Below are 25,072 nucleotides of genomic sequence, written 5' to 3'. Positions count from 1 at the left end.
TAGTTATCGCCACGTCCGTATCGACTGACTCGATAAAAATATCACATGGTATTTTCATTTTTGTACTTTTATAGTATTTTCATTTTTGTACTTTTATATTGGCACTGTCTTACTGCCATTGTAATATGTTTATTATTATTTGAAAAACAATAAAAATTGTTAATACAAAAAAAAAAATATATCACATGACCTAACCCCTCAGGTGAACACCGTCAAAAAAATAAAATAAAAACTGCTAAAAAAAACATTTTTGTCACCTAACACCACTAAAAGTGCAACACCAAGCGATCAAAAAGTCATATGCCCCTCAAAATAGTACCAATCTAACCGTTGCCTCATCCTGCAAAAAATCAGCCCCTACCTAAGACAATCGCCGAAAAAACATAAAAACTATGGCTCTCAGACTATGGAGACACTAAAACATTATAATTTTTTTGCTTCAAAAATGCTTTTATTGTGTTAAATGTAAAATAAAATTAAAAAAAGTAGACATATTAGGTATCGCCGCGTTCGTAACAACCTGCTCTATAAAAATACCACATGTCCTAACCCCTCGGGTGAACACCGTAGAGAAAAAAAAAATTGTCACATGCACCCCAAAATAGTGCCAATAAAACAGTCATCTCATCCCGCAAAAATGATACCCTACCTAAGGCAATCGCCATAAACTGAAAAAACTATGGCTCTCAGACTATGGAGACACTAAAACCTGATTTTTTTTGTTTCAAAAATGTTATTATCGTGTAAAACTATATCACATGACCTAACCCCTCATGTGAACACCGTAGAAAAATTTAAATAAAATTGGTGTCAAAAAAGCCATTTTTTGTCACCTTACTTCACAAAAAGTGTAATAGCATGTGATCAAAAAGTCATATGCACCCAAAAATAGTGCCAATCAAACCGTCATCTCCTCCCGCAAAAGACAATCGCCCAAAAACTGAAAAAATATGGCTCTCTGACTATGGAGACACTAAAACATGATTATTTTTTTTGCTTCAAAAATGATATCATTGTGTAAAACTTACATAAAAAAAGTATATATATTAGGTATTATAAAAATCTATAAAAATATCACATGACCTAACCCCTCAGGTGAACACCGTAAAAAATTTAAACTGTGTCAAAAAAGCAATTTTTTGTCACCTTACATCACAAACAGTGTAATAGCAAGTGATAAAAAAAGTCATATACACCCCAAAATAGTTCCAATCAAACCATCATCACATTCTGCAAAAAATGAGATGCTACCTAAGACAATTGCCCAAAAAAATAAAAAACTAGGGCTCTCAGAATATGGAGACACTGAAATATGCTTTTTTTTATTTTATTCAAAAATGCTGTGTAAGATACTCACTACACTCTGTTGTGACCAAAAAGGGTCCTTGTGGAGTGGCGGGACAGGTTATTCGTGTCTCCATTGATACACCAGATCTGACCCTTTTGCGAACCGACGCAGGGATGCGTTCGTGTGTGCGCCGGAGGGGAAGACCGGCGGGTTTCGGGGACAGGTTGGTCGGGTTAGTGGCAGTACGCCGCGGCCAGGCTTGTCTCCGATACCTCTTGCGGATTCCTCTTCGGTGTCCAAATCGACGCACTCGCGTACTCTCGACGAGCCTGTCGTGCGTCCGTGAGTACACTCGGGAACAGGTTCACAAGAGGATGCACTTCGCTGACCTGTGATAAGAATAGCATGGCCACAAATTCAAAGTAGATTAGAGGGGCTGGCATTGGGTTAATTGGTTAACTGCCAATGACCGGCCAAGGCTGTGTACCCCCAGGGCTCCCTAACCAAACCCCCCGTCATGGGGGCCTCCCCTAAAGGGCTTCCCCCCCCCCCAGTCCAGCCATTGCTTTTTGTTTGTTATTTCATGGGCTGGATTTTATTGTAATGGCATGTAGGTTGGTAGTGGGATGTGCCATTTCCTCCCACACTCTAGTACAAGTTCCCCAGACTGAGACAATCCCAGGTGTAGCTGCTGGATGCATTCCTGTGGAGATAAATACAGGGCTGAAATCAGTGTCAGAGCCTGGAAGCCTCGTGACCTGTTGGCTGTGTGAGCCTGAATCTCAGGTTTAATTTAGAGAACCTAGGTGAAGTAACTGCTGTATAGTTAGAGCCCAGAAGGGCAAGAACTTTATTTTGAAGTTTATGCTTTGTTTTGATGTGGAATCTAGAAATGCGCGAAGCTAGCCAAGAAATTTGATTTGTTACATATTAATTTGTCACATATTGCTGTAAATCAGGTATTACCCGGCCACTCTGCTTTAAGGTACGGGCACGCGGACCGCCCGTGCTTCGGGCTGGTTGCAGCTATGCTGTGGTGCAGAACAGTACCGGCAATTAGCCCACAACTGCCTTTAATTTAAGAATGACGACCACAGTGTATAGTCGGTCTTCATTGTTAATGGCCGCGCGGCACCTTTAATGCACCTTTAAACGGGGGCTGTTACTGGTATGGGGTTTGGCTGGTTAGGTGGAGGAAAATATACATATTTTTGCTGTTCCGGTCTGCAATCTCCTGCAGGTTATTTGACAGTAAACACTGAATATTAATCAGCTCTGGCATACCCACTTCTCCGTCCCCAGCACTCTCCTGCCCTACAGGTGGGAGCCTATCCTCTTTTCCACATCATCTAATATAGATGAGAATGTGTCATCAGGAACATCCAGTTCCTCCCCTCTCTGCATCTTGCTGACTTTTCTAGGACATGGAGACTTTGAAGGTTGATATGGAAGAAGTAAAGCCAGTAAAAGATGAGGATGGTCATTATTAAGACCTGGTCCCCCTAAGGAGTGCAGACTGGATGGTATCTTGGCACACTGGCAGTGGAATAATAAAGGTGTCCATCCTATTGGTATTGAATTACATACAGTTACAATAAAAAGTATGTGAACCCTTTGGAATGATATGGATTTCTGCACAAATTGGTTATAAAATGTGATCTGATCTTCATCTAAGTCACAACAATAGACAATCACAGTCTGCTTAAACTAATAACACACAAATAATAAATGTTACCATGTTTTTATTGAACACACCATGTAAACATTTACAGTGCAGGTGGAAAAAGTATGTGAACCCCTAGACTAATGACATCTCCAAGAGCTAATTGGAGTGAGGTGTCAGCCAACTGGAGTCCAATCAATGAGATGAGATTGGAGGTGTTGGTTACAGCTGCCCTGCCCTATAAAAAACACACACCAGTTCTGGGTTTGCTTTTCACAAGAAGCATTGCCTGATGTGAATGATGCCTCGCACAAAAGAGCTCTCAGAAGACCTACGATTAAGAATTGTTGACTTGCATAAAGCTGGAAAGGGTTATAAAAGTATCTCCAAAAGCCTCGCTGTTAATCAGTCCATGGTAAGACAAATTGTCTATAAATGGAGAAAGTTCAGCACTGCTGCTACTCTCCCTAGGAGTGGCTGTCCTGTAAAGATGACTGCAAGAGCACAGCACAGACTGCTCAATGAGGTGAAGAAGAATCCTAGAGTGTCAGCTAAAGACTTACAAAAGTATCTGACAAAAAAACCATTGCTGCACATTTACAGTTTGCACAAGAGCACCTGGATGTTCCACAGGAGTACTGGCAAAATATTCTGTAGACAGATGAAACCAAAGTTGAGTTGTTTGGAAGAAACACACAACACTGTGTATGGAGAAAAAGAGGCACAGCACACCAACATCAAAATCTCATGCCAACTGTGAAGTATGGTGGTGGGGGCATCATGGTTTGGGGCTGCTTTGCTGCGTCAGGGCCTGGACGGATTGCCATCATCGGAGGAAAAATGAATTCCCAAGTTTATCAAAACATTTTGCAGGAGAACTTAAGGCCATCTGTCCACCAGCTGAAGCTCAACTGAAGATGGGTGTTGCAACAGGTCAACGACCCAAAGCATAGAAGTAAATCAACAACAGAAGGGCTTAAACAGAAGAAAATATGCCTTCTGGAGTGGCCCAGTCAGTCCTGACCTCAACCCGATTGAGATGCTGTGGCATGACCTCAAGAAAGCGATTCACATCAGACATCCCAAGAATATTGCTGAACTGAAACTGTTCTGTAAAGAGGAATGGTCAAGAATTACTCCTGACCGTTGTGCACATCTGATCTGCAACTACAGGAAACGTTTGGTTGAAGTTATTGCTGCCAAAGGAGGTTTAACCAGTTATTAAATCCAAGGGTTCACATACTTTTCCACCTGCACTGTGAATGTTTACATGGTGTGTTCAATAAAAACATGGTAACATTTAATTATTTGTGTGTTATTAATTTAAGCAGACTGTGATTGTCTATTGTTGTGACGTAGATGAAGATCAGATCACATTTTAAGACCAATTTGTGCAGAAATCCATATCATTCCAAAGGGTTCACATACTTTTTCTTGCAACTGTATCTTAGTTTATGGCTGACGCAGGAATAAGTGAATGTAGGAATAAATAAATAACACTGATGCAGAATAAGTCTCCCTGCACTCTCCCTTTCCGATATTGTCCTATTAACACTTTGCAGCAACACTGTCCCTAGCACATAAGCGCTTGTCACGTCTCTCCCTATGCTTAGATCACAGGACAATGACGGAGACCGCACGGAATAAGGGTTTTATAGGGCTGACCGTACAGGGGATGACTATCTGTGGATTGGCTGGCTCTCGTGTTCCTGGGCTTCTTACTTTATTTGTAACACATGCAGCCACCATTTTAGGAAAAACTGATTCATTACCACAAAGCACAAGGAAATTTGGATTAATTGCAAATCAAAATTTTCCTAAAATTCTTACCGAATTCCTCTTCGCTTCACTCAACACAAGTGGAATCGTACAAGTGATGATATCATTTGGATGCAAAACAAACTGAGTTGAACTTTTAAACTGTGGAATCTCATGAAATCTATCACCGACTCCGCCCCTCACAGACCCACAACAAACTCTACTGTATTCACTTACCTACAGTCTGCAGAGCACCTGTGCAAAACTGATACAGCGATCCCTCAAGATACAATGGCCTCAGGATACAATATTTTCAACATACAGTGGTCTTTTCTGACCTATCATAAGGGTTTTGGAGATGGACTAGATGAGGCTGGGAGAGAAGCCAGCTCCAGGCGACGTTCCCGAATTCGACGAGCAGCGTCGATTGCCTGCTGGAGTGCCACATCTAGTAATGGTGGGGATGGTAGAGATAACAAGTCTCTGACAGGGTCAGATAGTCCCAACCAGAACCAGTGCCGGAGAGCGGCATCCCCCAGTTGTTAAAAGTATCCCAGTGACTGAACTCTGCAGCAAATTCCTCCGCTGGGCGTCGTCCTTGTTGGAGATGTTCCAGCTGGGTCTCATCAGTACAAGTGCGGTCAGGATCATCATATAATACACTCATGGCATGAAAGAAGGTCTCTACTGAGCCAAACGTGGGATCTCCCGCCGGGAGATTAAAGGCCCAACGTTGCGGATCCTTCCTCAATAGGGACATAACAATGCCAATTTTCTGTTTCATATTCCCCGAAGATGCAGACCTAATTCAAAATATAAATAGCAGGAATCACGGAAGTTGAGAAACTCCTGCCTATTTCCCGAAATAGGTAACGGTATCTTGGGTTCCACTCTGGGTTCTGCTGGAGTTGGGTCGGGCAAACCCTGAACTCCCTGAAGGATGAGTTTAAGCACCTCCCCGACTGTTGCTAGTTGTGCATGGATCTTGTTGTTATTTACAGCAGAGATGTTTATCCTCTGTTAGACCAAGAGATTGGCTGCTCCGGTAAATTTCACTAATTGCTGCTGGATACGATCCATGATAACTGGAGGTTGGGGCCCACTGTTCTGTAATGGTGCAGATCCCCAAACCAGACAGAGTTTAAACAATGGCGGATTTATTAAATGACGGCAGTACAGTCCAGACCAGAAATCATATGCAGGTAATCAATCCAAATAATAACTTGTGCAGGAAAACTCACAAGGGACAGCCAGACCAGGCCAAAGTTCATATGCACAGAAATAGTCTATGTAACGTAGTACCTAGGAACGAGGCATTTTCAGAGTCCAATCCGAGGTCCAACTTGAGACAAACAGTTCCGCATTGAAGTTTCCCACAGGCAGTCCCTAGAGATGGATTGAGGAAGTCAGAGGTCATGCACAGGTAGTCTGGAAGAATGTGAACAGCAACATACACCCGGGTTGTCAAAAAAACAGTGGGCACTGACCAGCCAGGGATATCACCTCTTAAACACGTGCTAGCCAATCACAGAGTGCCATGTGTCTATTCCTCATAGGCCATATGAATATCTAATTCCTGACACTTGTGCGGCCTTGGCTGGTCATTGATCACTTGACCCATGCCTGCCCTCTACTAGAGTTTATGTACAGGTATATTCCCTATCAGCGGCCGGCGTAGTGAGTAAGATGCGTGTATGTTCGGCCGCATAACTGTCATGGAACCATGAACCAGACGTACAACAAGAGATAAGTGGAAAATAGAAGGTTTTATTGAAGAGCAAGCCGTAAGCAAAGTCCGAACGGATGGCTAAACCGAAGCAGGGTCTTGCGGAGACAGAGGTCAGGAACCAGAAGGGTAGTCAGACGAAGCCAGGAACAGGAACCAACGGGGTAGTCAGACGAAGCCGGAATCAGGAACCAACGGGGTAGTCAGACGAAGCCGGAATCAGGAACCAACGGGGTAGTCAGACGAGGCCAGGATCAGGAACCAGAAGCAGCAGCAGTCTTGGAAGCATGTGAACACAGGAGGACCAAGCAAGGAACTGAAGCCACAGACCTCCTATATATATGAGCTGGGCATCCAGCTCCTCCCAGTGGGAAGGAGGAGCCGCAGGGTGGGAGGCTACAAGAAAACCCAGAAACCAAGATGGCCGCCAGCACATGTCAAACGAAGGGAACAGCAAGGAGGTAAGACCATGACAGTACCTCCCCCTCAAGGGCCCCTCCTCCGCGGAGTAAGGAACGGTTTCTGAGGGAAGCGTGCGTGGAAGGCTCGGAGCAAAGCAGGAGCATGGACATCTGCGGAGGGAACCCAGGAACGCTCCTCTGGACCATAACCACGCCAATGGACCAAAAACTGCACCCGGCCGCGGACCAGGCGTGAGTCCAGGATATTGCTCACCTCATACTCCTCACGATTGCCCACTTGGACCGGACGAGGCCGAGGAATCGAGGAAGTGAAACGATTACACACCAGTGGCTTCAACAGGGAGACATGAAACACGTTGGAGATCCGCATGCCAGGAGGAAGCGCAAGGGCATAGGCTACCGGGTTTACCCTGCGAAGCACTCGGAAGGGACCAACAAAGCGAGGCGCCAGCTTGGGAGTGGGCACTCGAAGGTTGAGGTTGCGGGTGGACAACCATACGCGGTCTCCGACCTGGTAGGAAGGAGCGGGCGCTCGTCTGCGATCAGCCTGGAGTTTCTGGCGCTGCGCAGAGACCTCAAGGGACCTCTGGATCTGTACCCAAGAAGCACGTAGGACGGAAAGGTGATCCTCCACAGCCGGAATATCCTGGGGAGAGAATACCTCCGGTAACACGGCAGGTTGGAACCCATAATTGGCCATGAAGGGAGACGTCCCAGAGGAAGAGTTCACCGCCGTGTTCCTGGCAAACTCAGCCCAAGGCAGGAGGTCAACCCAATTGTCTTGGTGATCGGAGACATAGCAACGAAGGAATTGCTCCAAGGCCTGATTGGATCGTTCTGCGGCCCCATTGGACTGAGGGTGGTAGGCCGAGGAGAAAGAGAGATGAATCCCCAACTGGGAGCAAAAGGCGCGCCAGAACCTGGACACAAACTGACTCCCCCGATCCGACACAATCTCCTTGGGCAAACCGTGCAACCGGAAGACCTCCCTGGCAAAAATCGAGGCCAACTCTTGTGCAGAGGGTAACTTCTTGAGAGGAACACAGTGGCACATTTTGGAAAACCGATCCACAATCATGAGAATGACCGTATGGCCTCGGGATGCAGGGAGGTCCACAATGAAATCCATCCCCAGGTGTGACCATGGACGCTCCCCGGTGGCTATGGGTTGCAAAAGGCCCAACGGAAGGTGCCGAGGGGACTTACTCTGGGCACAAACGGAGCATGCCGCTACATATGCGGCGATGTCGGAACGTAGAGAAGGCCACCAGAACAGACGTGAAACCGCCCAGGACAGCTGATTCTTTCCAGGGTGCCCCGCGGCCTTGGAGTTATGGTAGGTTCGCAACAACCGAGTGCGCAACTCCTCAGGCACAAAACATCTGCCGTTGGGTCTCCCAGAGGGAGCACCAGATTGAGCCGCCAAAATCTGCTCACCCAGAGGAGAAGTCAGGCTGGTGCGAATAGCGGCCAGGATCTGATTCGGGGGTATGACCGTAGTCGGAATCGACTCCTCCCCGGACAGCTCGGAGTACTGCCGTGATAAGGCATCCGCTCTGATGTTCTTGGAGCCGGGTAGGTAGGAGACCACGTAATTAAAACGTGACAAGAACAGAGCCCATCTGGCCTGACGTGGTGTCAATCTCTTGGCCTCAGAGAGGTAGGTCAGATTCTTGTGGTCCGTCAGGATGAGAACCGGAACCACCGAGCCCTCGAGCAAGTGCCTCCATTCTTTAAGGGCCTGCACGATGGCCAATAACTCCCTGTCACCAATCTGATAGTTGCACTCCGCGGAAGACAGTTTCCGGGAGTAAAACCCACAAGGAAGCAGAGGACCCTCTGGTGTTCTACGCTGAGACAGGAGGGCGCCTACTCCCGTCTCAGACGCGTCCACCTCGAGGACAAAAGGCAACCCAGGGTTGGGATGCGACAGAATCGGAGCCGACACAAAGGCGGACTTTAGAGCCTCAAAAGCTCGGATGGCCTCGAGCGGCCAGACCTGAGGATTACTGCCCTTCCTGGTCAGATCCGTGAGAGGCTTGGCTAGCATGGAAAAGTCCCTGATGAACTTCCGATAATAATTGGCGAAGCCCAAAAAGCGCTGCAGGGCACGAAGCCCACTGGGCTGGGGCCACTGTAAGACAGCCGAAACCTTCTCAGGATCCATGGAGAACCCCTCAGCGGAAATGATGTAACCTAAGAAGGTTACCTGGGATCGGTGAAATTCGCATTTCTCAAGCTTACCGAACAGCTTGTTCTCTCGTAAGCGTTGCAACACTCGTCTGACATCCAGAATGTGGGCCTCCATGGATGCAGAATATACCAAGATGTCATCCAAATAGACCACCACACACTGCTGCAACAGGTCACGGAAAACATCGTTGATGAATTCCTGGAAGACTGCGGGCGCATTGCACAACCCAAAGGGCATAACCAAGGATTCATAATGACCGGTCCTGGTGTTAAACGCGGTCTTCCACTCATCGCCCGCCTTGATCCTTACCAGGTTATATGCCGCCCTCAGGTCGAATTTGGTAAAGACCGTGGCCCCTTTGAGGCGATCGAACAGCTCGGAAATCAAGGGTATCGGGTAAGCGTTCTTGATCGTGATGCGATTGAGACCCCTGTAATCGATGCAAGGCCTCAACTCGCCGCCCTTCTTTTTCACAAAGAAAAATCCAGCCCCTGCCGGGGACGAGGATTTGCGAATGTGTCCGCGTGAAAGCGCCTCCCTCACGTACTCCTCCATGGCCTCATTCTCCGCTACCGACAGTGGATAGACTTTGCCACGAGGAGGAACGGCACCGGATTGTAACTCTATGGCACAATCGTATGGGCGGTGCGGAGGTAGGGCAACCGCGCGCACCTTATCGAATACATCCCGGTACTCTTCGTATTCAGGAGGCAACAGAGAGTCCGAGGAAGTACACAGCAACTTGACAGGCCCATGGATGCAACTAGCCCCACACTGCGGTGACCACGAGAGGATCTCGACCGATCTCCAATCGAAAGTCGGATTATGCTTCTGGAGCCAGGGGTACCCCAAGACCACCGAGTAGTGTGGAAACGAAATAACCTGGAGACAGACCGACTCTCTGTGAACGGCACCAATGGCTATCCCCACTGGAAGGGTCTCATGAGTCACGTGTGGCGGCAGAAGGGGTCTGCCGTCTATCGCCTCAAGAGCCAGTGGGGAACCTCGAGGCTGCAGAGGAATGGAATTGGCGGCAACGAACACTCTATCAATGAACAAACCACCAGCACCAGAGTCCACCAACGCCTGGGTCGTCACCGAGCCCCCGACCCAGGAGAGGACAACCGTGATCAGTGGTTTGTCAACACGGGAAACCGGGGACGAGGAGACTCCACCCAAGATCTGCCCCCGACAGGACCTCAGGTGCGAGCGTTCTCCCGGACGGTTCGGACATGCCAACCGAAAATGCCCACCGAGACCACAGTACATGCATCGGCCCTCGCGTCTCCGGAGTACCCTCTCCCCCTCAGACAGGCGAGCAAACCCCCGCTGCATGGGTTCACCCCCAGACAAGTCATCCCCAGGAGGCGTGGGAGGAGAGGGAGGCACGGGTGGGACAGCAAACGTAGGCGCCAATCTGTTAGGAGACCTCCGCAGGCTCTCCTTAAAGGAAGGTCTCTCCCTGAGTCTGGTGTCAATCAAAATCAGGAAAGAAATAAGAGACTCGAGCTCCACTGGTAGGTCCTTAGCTGCAACCTCATCCTTCAAGGCATCCGAGAGACCATGAGAGAAAGCAGCGACCAGAGCCTCATTATTCCAGCCCACCTCTGCTGCCAGGGTACGAAACTCAATGGCGTATTCAGCTACGGATCGTGAACCCTGTCTGATGGACATAAGGAGCTTCGCAGCAGAGGCAGCACGAGCCGGCACATCGAATACCTTCCGAAGAGAAGCAACAAAACCGGAAAACTCGGCAACCACCGGATTGTTGTTCTCCCATAAAGGGCTGGCCCAGGCCAAGGCCTTGTCCGAGAGCAGCGAGATCAAGAAGCCCACCCTTGATCTCTCAGTAGGAAAGGCATGTGGCAGCAACTCAAAGTAAATGCCCACCTGGTTAAGGAAACCTCGGCACTGAGTTGGCTCTCCCCCAAAGCGCTGTGGAAGGGGGGCAGAACCGGTCATACCCTGAAACACCACAGGCGCAGCAACAGGTGTCAGGGTAGACTCTGGCGCAACAACCGGAGCGGCAGTAGGAGCGGGCCCAGGAGCGACAACCGACCCATCGGCAACGGAAGCTAAATGAGCCGTGCGTTCAAGCAGGGTTTGCAACGCCACAGCGAACCGACCCAACAGGTGATCCTGCTGATCAAGTCTGGCAACCAGCGTAGGTAGCGAGGGTGGCCCTGTACCGTCAGAATTCAGGGCTTGGTCCTAATGTCATGGAACCATGAACCAGACGTACAACAAGAGATAAGTGGAAAATAGAAGGTTTTATTGAAGAGCAAGCCGTAAGCAAAGTCCGAACGGATGGCTAAACCGAAGCAGGGTCTTGCGGAGACAGAGGTCAGGAACCAGAAGGGTAGTCAGACGAAGCCAGGAACAGGAACCAACGGGGTAGTCAGACGAAGCCGGAATCAGGAACCAACGGGGTAGTCAGACGAAGCCGGAATCAGGAACCAATGGGGTAGTCAGACGAGGCCAGGATCAGGAACCAGAAGCAGCAGCAGTCTTGGAAGCATGTGAACACAGGAGGACCAAGCAAGGAACTGAAGCCACAGACCTCCTATATATATGAGCTGGGCATCCAGCTCCTCCCAGTGGGAAGGAGGAGCCGCAGGGTGGGAGGCTACAAGAAAACCCAGAAACCAAGATGGCCGCCAGCACATGTCAAACGAAGGGAACAGCAAGGAGGTAAGACCATGACAATAACCCTTTGCGAACCTCATCTCAAGCATGCACGCGGACGCTTAAGTGGCCCAGCATGGATACACAATCGCATCGGCGCGGACACCGGAAGTGCGTCCGCACGAAAAAGGATTTGGAACCGAAGATTCTGCAGGCACATGTCACCTGTCACGCTACTGCAATGGGGTCCCCCGCAGGCCGAGCCACGTGAGAATTCCTGGGGTCCCCAGTGGACCACGAAGCAGGAGAGTGTCTTACAGTATGACAATTACCCTATAGTTGTCTTTTTCTTAATGGTGGTTTAGTTGCTTGTGTTTTTTTTTATTTTATATTTTATTATTGATGTAATGGAAAGCACCATTCCTAGCAATGGCTTGCTGGGGTATGTGTAATGGCTTGTACCCAAGAACAAATCTAAGCAGGCAGAGCTGCAGTGAAATACTGGGGGGATGGAACACTGCCATGTATGCCACTGTATAGGTGTAATAGAAACCAATGATGCTGCCATCATTAATACCAAGGCAGAATAGGCATGTGGAGATACACAGGACCAACACCAGGTGTAATAGGGCACCGTTAGCTACCATGACCATAGAGAACATTGACCATCCCTAGGTATGTTTTGGGCATTGTGGAACCAGTCCTACTGCATTTTTTGACTTGGTTAGGAGATGTGGTGTTCCAAGAAAATAATGCCCACCCACACACTGCCCAAGCTACACAATGTGCTCTTCATGGTATCCAGTAGCTCCCCTGGCAAGCTCACGATCTTTCCCTCATCAAGAATGTCTGGGACTGGTTGGGGCAACAGATCTCCAATGCTCAACAACTACCTTGGCTTGGTGATCTTTGACCAAGCACCACTATCAGCTCATATTTGGTCAATCTCAGCTCAATCGCATTGTTTTCCAGGTGTTTTTTATTATTTATTTTTTGTAGCGTATATAGGATTTCCAGTTAGTTAGGTATAACAGTTAATTGTGCCATTTTTGTATTACCTCCACCATTTAGCTAATTACTAATCGGTCTCCCTCTCACTAAACTCTCCCCCCTTCAGTCTGTTCTAAATGCTGCAGCCAGGCTCATCTATCCATCCAACTGCTACACTGATGCTACTAGTCTGTGCCAGTCACTTTATTGGATGCCCATCCACCACAGAATACAGTTCAAACTTCTCACCCTCACCCACAATGCTCTGCACAATGCCACACCTCCATATATCTCCTCCCTCATCTCCATCTACTACCGTACTGGTGCTCTCCGTTCTGTTAGCGACCTAAGATTAATAACCTCCAAAATTCATACTTTTCACTCCCGTCTTCAAGACTTTTCTCAAGCTGCACCTACTCTCTGGAATACTCTGCCCTGGAATACTAGGTCAATCCATAACTGCTCCATATTCAAACGGGCCTTCAAAAATCTTTTCAGGCAGGCTTATCAAGCTACCTAAAATGACTTTTCCCAGACTAAACCTTTCCCCCACCAACTCCTCTGGCCTAAACTCGATCCTCTAGTAGTCCCAAACCCAAAGCAGATCGGCCGGTACCACTCCTGTCAGTTCAATAATGGCTCAAATCCTACTTATCACAATCAACTCCCTTATGTGTCACCCTAAATTCCTCATAGATTGTAAGCTCTTGCGAGCAGGGCCCTGACTCCTAGTGTTTCAGTTGCATATTAGCCAGTTATTTTTGTTTTGTATATAAACCCTATGAACTTGTGAAGCGCTGAGGAATATGGTGGCGCTATATAAATACATTTTATTATCATTATTATTATTATTATTTCGCTAAGGCTAGGTTCACATCAGTGCCAAAATTCTGTTTTTCACTTATCTGCATGGATTCTGCTATACAAAATACTGCTCCATACCATGGTATTTTATGCTTTTTCTTTCTTTTTTTTGTTTTTTGTTTCTGGGACCAAGGCTCCTGCTGAAACGTCCATTAGAGAGGTGAACCTAGCCTTATTGATATTTTCTTGTTTGTTTTTGTGGCTTTTAGAAGGCCTGGATATTTTAGGGTCTATGTACAGTATTTTGACAGCCTTACATATAAATGAGTAATATTTCCAATAATTCTAGACTTAAAGAAGTGCTTGTGAAAGCATTTAGCTGGAGGCATTATCAAGAATACTATTTTGGGACAGCACTGCCATGGGATATGCCAAGTGCCTGCAGCTCAATTCTATTATTGCCACTCTAATGTGGATTTTATTTATAACGTTATTTCATTTCAATGATATGTGAGTCCTACAAATGCTAAAATCTAATATATTTTGAAAAAAAACAACATGGTACTATGAAGCTCGGGAGAACTGTATACAGTGTATTTGATAAAACCTATACGCTATACTAACGTAAACACATTCAAACAGCAGATAAATATAATATCTTCCAGCAGCAAGGATACAAAATGTGGGATCATTATTACTTTTCACCAAGCTAAATTAATGGAGTTAGATGTTGACTACTCATATTGTTATTTTTCACATTGTGAAGCTCCATGGTGCCTGAAAGCAGATTACGTCAGACAATGGATTCAACAGATATACTAGCCATTGTTATTAAGATATTAAAGGGTATCTAAACTTTCCAACAATTGTATTAAATCCTTACCTAAAAGCTGCTTAGGCCTGTGCCAGCGTCACTCTCCTAAACCTGGTTTAACACATCTACTACGCCAGGTTTTAGTGGAGCACGCAGAAATAGGAGCAGCCATATGATATGCAGAGTTCCTGCTTGTGTCCACTTTCCTTGCACATTGCTTAGCACATTGGCACAGGGTCTCCTGCACTGCGGTGCTATGCAGAGCTTTTAGCAGGCAGGAGCTTTGCATATCACATTGCTGCTCCTGCGTGTGCCCGCTCCACCAAAGCTTGGCATAACATCCAATGTGCAGGTTTAGCAGAGCGGAGCTGGCACAGGCAGAAGCAGTGATGTGTGCTCCTGCTTGTACAGTGCTTACTGTAGCCACTCATATGTACACCCATATACTGCTCACATGTAAGCATTAAACAAGATTGCAAAGCACTATAGGCACCTGAATACATTGGGAGTCTGATCTGAGGTCTGAATGGAGGTCTTATTAACATTGGGGGTCTGATCGGAGCTCTGAACTGAGGTCAAATTTACATTTGGGGTCTGAGCTGAGCTCTGATTAAAAATATATTTTTCCTTCTCTAAAACCTAGCTGCGTCTTCTGCGCAGGTGTGACTTACAGGGCAAATAATACAGTAACAAATGCATATAAAATGTTTCAGGACTTATTAGACTTTTTTAGAAAATTATTTTAAAGAAAATTTACTTTTGTCAGTGAAAAAAGAACAGTGATGTTTATATATATATATATATATATATATATATATATATATATCAGGATAAAACTTTGTAGAAGCAGAAATAATTTGTCATCTGTTATCATCAATATGGAAAGATAATAATGCTTAGAAAGGACCTGTCGCCTCTCCTGACATGCCTCCTGTTTTAGTATCTACTTGCATTCCCCACGTAATAATGATTCTGGCCATCTATTATTATGACTCTATATTGTACCATTCCTTTATTAATGGATTGCTATCAGTCTGCATTAAGGGTGCACATTGGTGTTACCATTTGGGGGGGATTCCCTGCACCATCTGACAATGGCAGCACTGATTGTATTGAGTCAGACTGCTTCTGATTGTGTTGTCATACTGCTGAGTCAGAGCATGCTGCGGTTTTTGTCCGGCCACTTCTCGGCATGTTTGCCATGCTGCGGCCGCATCTCCAGTCCATCCTCATTATAGTAAAAGGAGCTGGGCCGGACGTCCGGCAGCACATGTATGTAAGCGTTAGTACAGATCCGGCAGGCTGTTCCCCTGCCGGACAAACCTAACGCTAGTGTGAAAGTAGCCTAAGAAGGGTGTGTCATAGTCTCCTATTGCTCTATTGTAGTCAAGGACCCCAATTTTATATAAATTACCGGTAGCTATGAGACTGGTCAATTCTTCCACACAACATATTTGATTAAGCTTATCAAACCATTGAGAGTTTCAGGATGGGTCACTTTTTTCAGTCATGACAGTGGTATTAAAGAGGACCTGTCACCATATCTCTGCTTTTTCCACTTTTTTGTGAACTATCAGTACAGGAGGAAGGTGTTATCAGTTATTGATAGCGTTGTGTGTATAGGTTTGCATACAGAGGTAGCTATCAGTCACTGAATACTCCTCCTCCCTGTACTGATAGTTGGTCAGGAAGTTAAAAAAAACTAAGATTTACAGTAAATGTATAAATTACAGGATTTACTTAATCTTTTCCAACAAAATGTATATATATATATCAATCTACTCGGCTTCTCCTGCTGTATAACACGGCGCTTTCAGATTACACTACATTTTGTGGTGACAGGTCCTCTTTAAGCATTTTGCTACCAAAGGCCAAGCACTGTTAGTTTAATGGTTATAGTAAAAATTTGTGAGCAGACTACTTGAATATGAGATTCTACCATCTGCTAATATGGAGTAACCAAAGGAGAATACCACCAGATATGTAATAGTGAGCAGACTGCTGAAGTGTATCTCCAACATAATTTGCTATCCAAAAGACCCGGTTGGTATAAGAGTTCTTGTTGTCCTGTACCACTGAGTTAGTAGCTTATAGTGGTTTTCTGAATTAATAACTTGTGGAATAGCTTGTTGAGGATTGGTTGTAGGAAGTAGTAGATTATCCACAAAGGCAGCAAGTGGGTTTAGGAGCTAATTTTTAATCCTTCTATTAAGTCATCTTGTCTTAAAATAGAACTCACACAAAAATGTTTATTCTCTGACCCGTTAGAACTGTATTCACAGACTGAACAAAAAACCCTGTTCAAGGGACTATAATAGAATTAGGTCAAATTACAAACGGGTGTCACAGAATAACCATTAATTCTAAAGCTTCACTTTTAATATTTATATTTAAAATTTACGACCCATATGATATAACAAATACACAACAAAAAAGGATAAAGCAAATAGAAATCTATCTCACTTGTCTTCTAAGTTGTAGGAGATCAAGTGAATAATATATAGGGGCAATATCCCTAATGTATTCCCCTACAATTGTGGCCCTGCCTGAAAACGGAATGGCCGCGTCTTCATCTGGATAGCGGTCACGCCGGGACTCCTGTATAACAGCATCTTCAGCCCTCCACTAATAGGACATCTCCATCTACCAGAGTGGGCCACTTACCAACGGAGATATATTTACCTCCTCTTGGACACGCAAGTTTTTGGTTTTGTACATTGTCATTATATTGCCACTCGGTCCATAACAGGGTTATAAAGCCGCCATACTAGTACCTATAGAGAAGAGCATCTTATAATGACTAATACAATTTGTTAATATATTGTCAGTACAAAAATTGGGACTTTACTATCTATGCAACTAGATGGGATAGGGGAACTCCTATATATTAATGTACCTAACCATACTAACCCTATATTGCATCCAGAAGAGACCGTTGCTATATGCTGGTAGACTCCCAGGTACTTTTGTACTTAACTTTCTAGCTCTATCTATATCTAGAAGAGATTGCTATCACTTGCTACACCAGCATTGCTGTTCATCAATATTCCGACAAATCTATTTAATGAAGGAGAGGACACGCGGCACTATAGTGACTGTTCTTCCACTATTTGTGTGATTAGCTGTATATCATCACCTTTCTAGTTATACTGTTTGGCATACCTCCTGCCTCTCCCTATAACTGGAGTCTCGCTTGTTATATTTCCAAACAAATAACTATGTATAACTAAGTGACCGATGCATCAAGCTATACTTAACCAGATTGTAGTCACTTAATTAGTACCTTTTTCTTTGCTATTTTGCTGTTTTTGTGTTTTGGTGTTATACACCCCGTGTGCTATTTTGGTTTTTTGTCCCCTGAGGAGCTCAATATCAACAGTGCGAAACGCGTAGGGACCTTCTATACAAACATGTCATAATCACACACTGTCTTTGTCATTTTTTACCCCCACCATATGGGGGATGGGGTGTTATTTGTACAAATAAAGCATTTCTTATTTTTGGCACACCTGTAGACTAGTACTGGCCTCCCGATAGGATCATTATCATCTGTCACCTGTATCAGGGCCCTCCAGGGTACTACAGGAGGTACGAGATACGGGATCGCCCCTATCGGGGCGGCCATTCCGTTTTCAGGCAGGGCCACAATTGTAGGGGAATACATTAGGGATATTGCCCCTATATATTATTCACTTGATCTCCTACAACTTAGAAGACAAGTGAGATAGATTTCTATTTGCTTTATCCTTTTTTGTTGTGTATTTGTTATATCATATGGGTCGTAAATTTTAAATATAAATATTAAAAGTGAAGCTTTAGAATTAATGGTTATTCTGTGACACCCGTTAGAACTGTGCATGATAATGGTAAACTGTAGTGAATGTAATCTTCTCATCAGTGACTGTATTTGTGAGTTATAACCTCCTTTCTGATCCTTAGCTGTGTTATGTGACCAGATCTCTGATCTCCAACTGACACAGGACAGGAAGTCAGCTACTTCTCTATTCATTCCTATGAGACTAAGGGTCCATTCACACGTCCGCAATTTCGTTCCGCATTTTACGGAACGGAATAGCGGACCCATCCATTTCTATGGGGCAGCACGATGTGCTGCCCGGATACGTAATTGAGGACCTGCACTTCCGGGTCCACAATTCTATTCCCGAAAAAAATAGAACATGTCCTATTCTATTAGTGCCGGCGATGTGCAGTCCTTAAAATGCGGAAAGCGCATTGCCGTGTCCGTGTTTTGCGCAAAACACACTTACGGATGTGTGAATAGACCCTGAGAGTGAAACTCCCATAAGAAATACATAGAGAAACTGACTTCCTGTCCACACATAAGATGCAACGTGATTTGGAGAGTCTGATTGCTGGTCACATGACACAGGTGAGAAGCAGAAGGGAGGTTCTAACTCACAAATACAGCCACTGGTAAGACAATTACATTCACTACAGATTATATCATGTACCTTTCTAGCAGGCCAGAGAACATTTTTGCAGTTCTTCTTTAAGTTTTGTAACAGGGTTTTCATAGTTAAAATAAAAAGGTGGAGGCAGTGGTCATTCCTGTCTGGTACTGTTTCATATGGTGAATAGTGGGGATAATTGTCACGGCCTATGCTGTGTTTTGTGACACTTTCCTTCACTTGGTTGCCCGTGGCAACGTGTGGTATTGTGTGCATGTGGTGGCAGTGTCTCAGCCCTATGGCTGATCTCCAGGACATGATTGCCACGCATGCCGTTGCCCGCGGCAACAGGTGAAGTATGGGTTTATGTGTGTACTTCCCCTTTAAGGTGCCGTCTTCCCTTGCCTTGTGTTGGAAGGGTTAATTCCCTTCTGTGTGTGTGAACACTGTTAATTCCCGTCTGTTGGGTGTGGCTACTTGGGCCTATAAAGCCTCAGTGTATATCTGTAGTCGGAGGGGTACTTCAGCCATGGTTAGCTGGAGCAGCCTCCTGTGTAATTCCATCTGCCAGTGGGGGCCACCCTTGTGGTCATAAGCTTTATGTATGGTGTTAAGTAGATGTTTCTTTGGTCTTTATTTATTGCAGCATATGGTTTCCTGGTTTCCCGTGTGATGTGTGTTGTGTGCTGTGTCTCTTGTGTTGTTGTGGACAGCAGCACTTATACATGGGTTCCAGGCTCTGTGTCGGTGGCAGGTAGGTGTGGTACTAGTCTCACTTACCTGCCATTGCCATATGTCTGTTTCTGTTTCCCCTGTCTTTATAGCTTGGCCAGTGAGACTCCTGTTCGTCCGTATCTCGGAGGAACAGGTAGTCTTACCCAGCTCCTATTCCAGGGCCACCCTGAGGGCTAGCAGTAATATTAGGTTCCGGAGTATGAGCCCTCCTACCATCAGGGTCGGCTCATACAGGCTAGGAGACAGGGTCAGAATTAGGGATTGTTAGGAGGTGACCTGCTCCCTGATTCCTGTCCTGGCCATGCTCTGACCATCCATCTGCTGATACCGCACGGCTGAGGGTTTTCCCCATCCTCAGCCGTGACAATAATATCCCATTCACTTTAATCTTGGCTGTGTGCAGTTGATGTAATGTTTATACATGTAATATGTACGTATATATACATATATATATATATATATATATATATATATGTATATATGTATATATACAGACGTGGACAAAATTGTTGGTACCCTTTGGTCAATGAAAGAAAAAGTCACAATGGTCACAGAAATAACTTTAATCTGACAAAAGTAATAATAAATTAAAATTCTATAAATGTTAACCAATGAAAGTCAGACATTGTTTTTCAACCATGCTTCAACAGAATTATGTAAAAAAATAAACTCATGAAACAGGCATGGACAAAAATGATGGTACCCCTAACTTAATATTTTGTTGCGCAACCTTTTGAGGCAATCACTGCAATCAAACGCTTCCTGTAACTGTCAATGAGACATCTGCACCTCTCAGCAGGTATTTTGGCCCACTCCTCATGAGCAAACTGCTCCAGTTGTGTCCGGTTTGAAGGGTGCCTTTTCCAGACTGCATGTTTCAGCTCCTTCCAAAGATGCTCAATAGGATTGAGGTCAGGGCTCATAGAAGGCCACTTTAGAATAGTCCAATTTTTTCCTCTTAGCCATTCTTGGGTGTTTTTAGCGGTGTGTTTTGGGTCATTGTCCTGTTGCAAGACCCATGACCTGCGACTGAGACCAAGCTTTCTGACACTGGCTAGTACATTTCTCTCTAGAATTCCTTGATAGTCTTGAGATTTCATTGTACCCTGCACAGATTCAAGACACCCTGTGCCAGACGCAGCAAAGCAGCCCCAGAACATAACAGAGCCTCCTCCATGTTTCACAGTAGGGACAGTGTTCTTTTCTTGATATGCTTCATTTTTTCGTCTGTGAACATACAGCTGATGTGCCTTGGCAAAAACTTCGATTTTTGTCTCATCTGTCCACAGGACATTCTCCCAGAAGCTTTGTGGCTTGTCAACATGTAGTTTGGCATATTCCAGTCTTGCTTTTTTATGATTCGTTTTCAACAATGGTGTCCTCCTTGGTCGTCTCCCATGTAGTCCACTTTGGCTCAAACAACGACGGATGGTGCGATCTGACACTGATGTTCCTTGAGCATGAAGTTCACCTTGAATCTCTTTAGAAGTCTTTCTAGGCTCTTTTGTTACCATTCGGATTATCCGTCTCTTAGATTTGTCATCAATTTTCCTCCTGCGGCCACGTCCAGGGAGGTTGGCTACAGTCCCATGGATCTTAAACTTATGAATAATATGTGCAACTGTACTCACAGGAACATCTAGTTGCTTGGAGATGGTCTTATAGCCTTTACCTTTAACATGCTTGTCTATAATTTTCTTTCTGATCTCTTGAGACAGCTCTTTCCTTTGCTTCCTCTGGTCCATGTCGAGTGTGGTACACACCATATCACCAAACAACACAGTGATTACCTGGAGCCATATATATAGGCCCAATGGCTGATTACAAGGTTGTAGACACCTGTGATGCTAATTAGTGGACACACCTTGAATTAACATGTCCCTTTGGTCACATTATGTTCTGTGTTTTCTAGGGGTACCATCATTTTTGTCCATGCCTGTTTCATGAGTTTATTTTTTTACATAATTCTGTTGAAGCATGGTTGAAAAACAATGTCTGACTTTCATTGGTTAACATTTATAGAATTTTAATTTATTATTACTTTTGTCAGATTAAAGTTATTTCTGTGACCATTGTGACTTTTTCTTTCATTGACCAAAGGGTACCAACAATTTTGTCCACGTCTGTATATATATATATATATATATATATATATATATAATGGATATAAAAAGTCTACACACCACTGTTAAAATGTTAGGTTTCTGTGATGTAAATAAATGAGACAAAGATAAATAATTTCAGAACTTTTTCCAATTTTAATGTGACCTATAAACTGTACCACTCAATTGAAAAACAAACTGAAATCTTTTAGGTAGAGGGAAGAAGAAATATAAAAATAAAATAATATGGTTGCATAAGGGTGCACACGCTTAAACTAATACTTTGTTGAAGCACCTTTTGATTTTATTACAGCACTCAGTCTTTTTGGGTATGAGTCTATCAGCATGGCACATTTTGACTTGGCAAGATTTGTCCACTCTTCTTTGCAAAAACACTCCAAATCTGTCAGATTGCGAGGGCATCTCCTGTGCACAGCCCTCTTCAGATCACCCAGAAATATATATATATTATGGGAAAACTGTGGAGGGAAGTTAACCTGAAGCAGGGTAAATTGCGTAGAAAATCCATGCTGCTCTATGAGATGCCATCTCAGTATCCATGCCAAGAAGCATCTGAGGGATGTTCGTGGTCTGAGCATGATTAATTGAATTTAAAGGGTTTCTGTCATGAGAAATAATGTTATGTAGCTGACTGACATTAGCGATGTGCTAATGTCAGCAGAACATAACAGTATGCTTTATAACTATCTGCCTGCCGCCGTTCTTTAAAAACATACCATGTGCAGCTAGCACATGTATAGACGTCATGGCAGTTTTTTAATCCAAGCGCTGAAAAATGCTTGGATAAAGCTTCTGTCCCTGCACTGCTGCTGTCACGGACAGCATACAGTGCAGTAATGCCGGCAAGGGGCCAATCAGAGTGGTCCCTTGCCGGAGATTGACCTGATTGGTTAGTCTGCACAGACTAACCAATCCGATCGCGGCAGTGTAAAAGTGCCTGTTTCAGGCTCTGATCTGCCTGAAATTAGGTAGGGTGTGCTCCGGGCCCCATCTGTGACCCTTGCATCGATCTGTCCATCGATTCCCCCCCAACTCCCCTGCCTCCAACCTATTCGCCTGCCATGCGCTCTTGCGCACTTCTGTCCCGGCAGTGCCCCATCCGTGCCTCCTCCATGCTGGCCATACCTCCTCCTTTCCAGCCATGCCGCCATTTGTGCCCCCTGCCCCTGATGCTGTCCCCCTGCTGTATATCATGGTGGCAGTTCCGTTCCTGAGCCGCCGCCATCAGCAGCGAGTGTCAGCTGAATGCTGACACTCTGCTGTAACCCCTTAGATGCCGCGGCAGCGGCATCCATGGGGTTAATAGAAGTAGGGGGCACCTTCTCTCAACCATCGGGGTTGCCGCGCTGGACGGCAGCGGCCGATAGTTGCCATGGCCAAGGCGTCCTATGTTGCCATCTACCAGGAAACTTGATAGTACTATACTTTGCAATGCTCTTGTATAGTACAGCCATCAGCCCCACTGGATCTTCAAAATCCAAGTGAGACTTGATTAAAAAAAAAGTGAAAATAATAAAAGTTAAATAAATAAATAAATTTAAATGTCAATTAAAAATAAATAAATTGTCTTTTCTTATAAAAGATGGAAAGAAAAAATCTACAAATATTAGGTATCACAGCGTCTGTAACAACCAGCTCTAAAAATATATCACGTGATCCATCCCGTCCGATAAACACCATAAAAAAATATATAAACTGTCAAAAAAAGTCATTTTTGTCACCTTACATCACAAAAAGTTCAACAACAAGCGATCAAAAAGGCATATGTCGAACAAAATGGTACCAATTAAACCGTCACCTCATCCCACAAAAAATAAGACCCTACATAAGAAAATCAAACAAAAAATAAAAATAAATATAGCTCTCAGAACATGGAGACACTAAAACATCATTTTTTTTCTTTCAAATATGCTATTATTGTGTTAAAGTGAAATAAATTTAAGTATACATATAAGGTATCGCCGCGTCCGTAACAACCTGCTCTATAAAAATATCACATGAGCTAACCCCTCAGGTGAAAAACGTCAAAAATAAAAAATATAAATAGTGCCAAAAAGGCAATTTTTTGTCACTTTACATCACAAAAATTTCAACACCAAGCGATCAAAAAGCAGTTTGCTTTTGAAATAAAACCGTCACCTCTTCCTGCAAAAAATAAGCCCCTACCTAAGACAATCGGTCAAAAAATATAAAAGCTATGGATCTCAGACTATGAAGACACTAAAACATCATTAAAAAAAAAAAAATGCTATTATTGTGTAAAACTTAAATTAATAAGAAAAAGTATACATATTAGGTATTGCGACATCCATAACGATCTGTTCTATAGAAATGTATCATGACCTAACCACTCAGGTAAACGATGTAAAAATAAATAAAAACTGTTCCAAAACAATACATTTTTTGGTCACCTTGCCCCATAAAGTGTAATAATGAATGATCAAAAAATCCTATGTACCCAAAAATGGTACCAATAAAAACCGCAACTCTTTCTTCAAAAAACGAGCCTCTGCACAAGATAAAAGGCAGAAAAATAAAGAAAATAGGGCGTTCAGAAAATGGAGACACAAAAACATATAGGTTTTTTTCAAAAATGCTTTATTATGTAAAACTGAAACAAACAAATAAAGTAGACATATTTGATTTCATTGCGTCCGTAAAAACCTGCTCTAAAAAAATTGCACATGATCTACCCTGTCAGATGAATGTTGTAAAAAATGAAAAATAAAAACAGTGCTAAACAGCCATTTTTTGGTTATCTTCCATCACAAAAAACATAACATATAGCAATTAAAAATCATATGTACCGCAAAATAGTACCAATAAAACTGGAATTTTATCCCTTAGTTTCAAAAATGGGGTCACTTATTGGGACTTTCTACTGTAACGGTGCATCAGGGGGGCTTCATATGGAACATAGTGTCTAAAAACCAATCCAGCAAAATCTGCTTTCCAAAAACCATACGGCAGTCCTTTCCTTCTGCGCCCTGCCGTGTGCCCTTACATCACTTTACAACCACAAGTGGAGTGTTTATGTAAACCGCAGAATCACGGTAATAAATATTGAGTTTTGTTTGGCTGTTAACCCTCGATGTGTTAAAGATTTTTTTTTTTTATAAAAATGGAAAATCTGCCAAAAAAGTGAAACTTAGAAATTTCATCTGCATTTTCCTTAATTTTTGTGGAACACCTAAAGGGTTAACAAAGTTTGTAAAATCAGTTTTGAGTAACTTGAGAGGTTTATTTTCTACAAAGGGGTCATTTATGAGGGCGTTTCCACTATGTAAGCCTCACAAAATGACTTCAGACCTGAACTGGTCCTTAAAAAGTGGGTTTTGGAAATTTTCTTAAAAAATGTAAGAATTGCTTCTAAAATTCTAACTCTTCTAACGTCCCCCCCCCCCCCCCCAAAAAAATGACATTTACAAAATGATGCCAACATGAAGTAGACATAAGGGGAATGTTAAGTAATACATTTTTTATGAGGTATCACTTTCTGTTTTAAAAGTAGAGAAATGTAA

The sequence above is a fragment of the Bufo gargarizans genome, chromosome 3, assembly GCF_014858855.1.
Source record: "Bufo gargarizans isolate SCDJY-AF-19 chromosome 3, ASM1485885v1, whole genome shotgun sequence".
Lineage (NCBI taxonomy): Eukaryota > Metazoa > Chordata > Amphibia > Anura > Bufonidae > Bufo > Bufo gargarizans.
The sequence above is the reverse complement of the archived record's forward strand: the minus strand, read 5'-3'. Positions refer to the sequence as shown.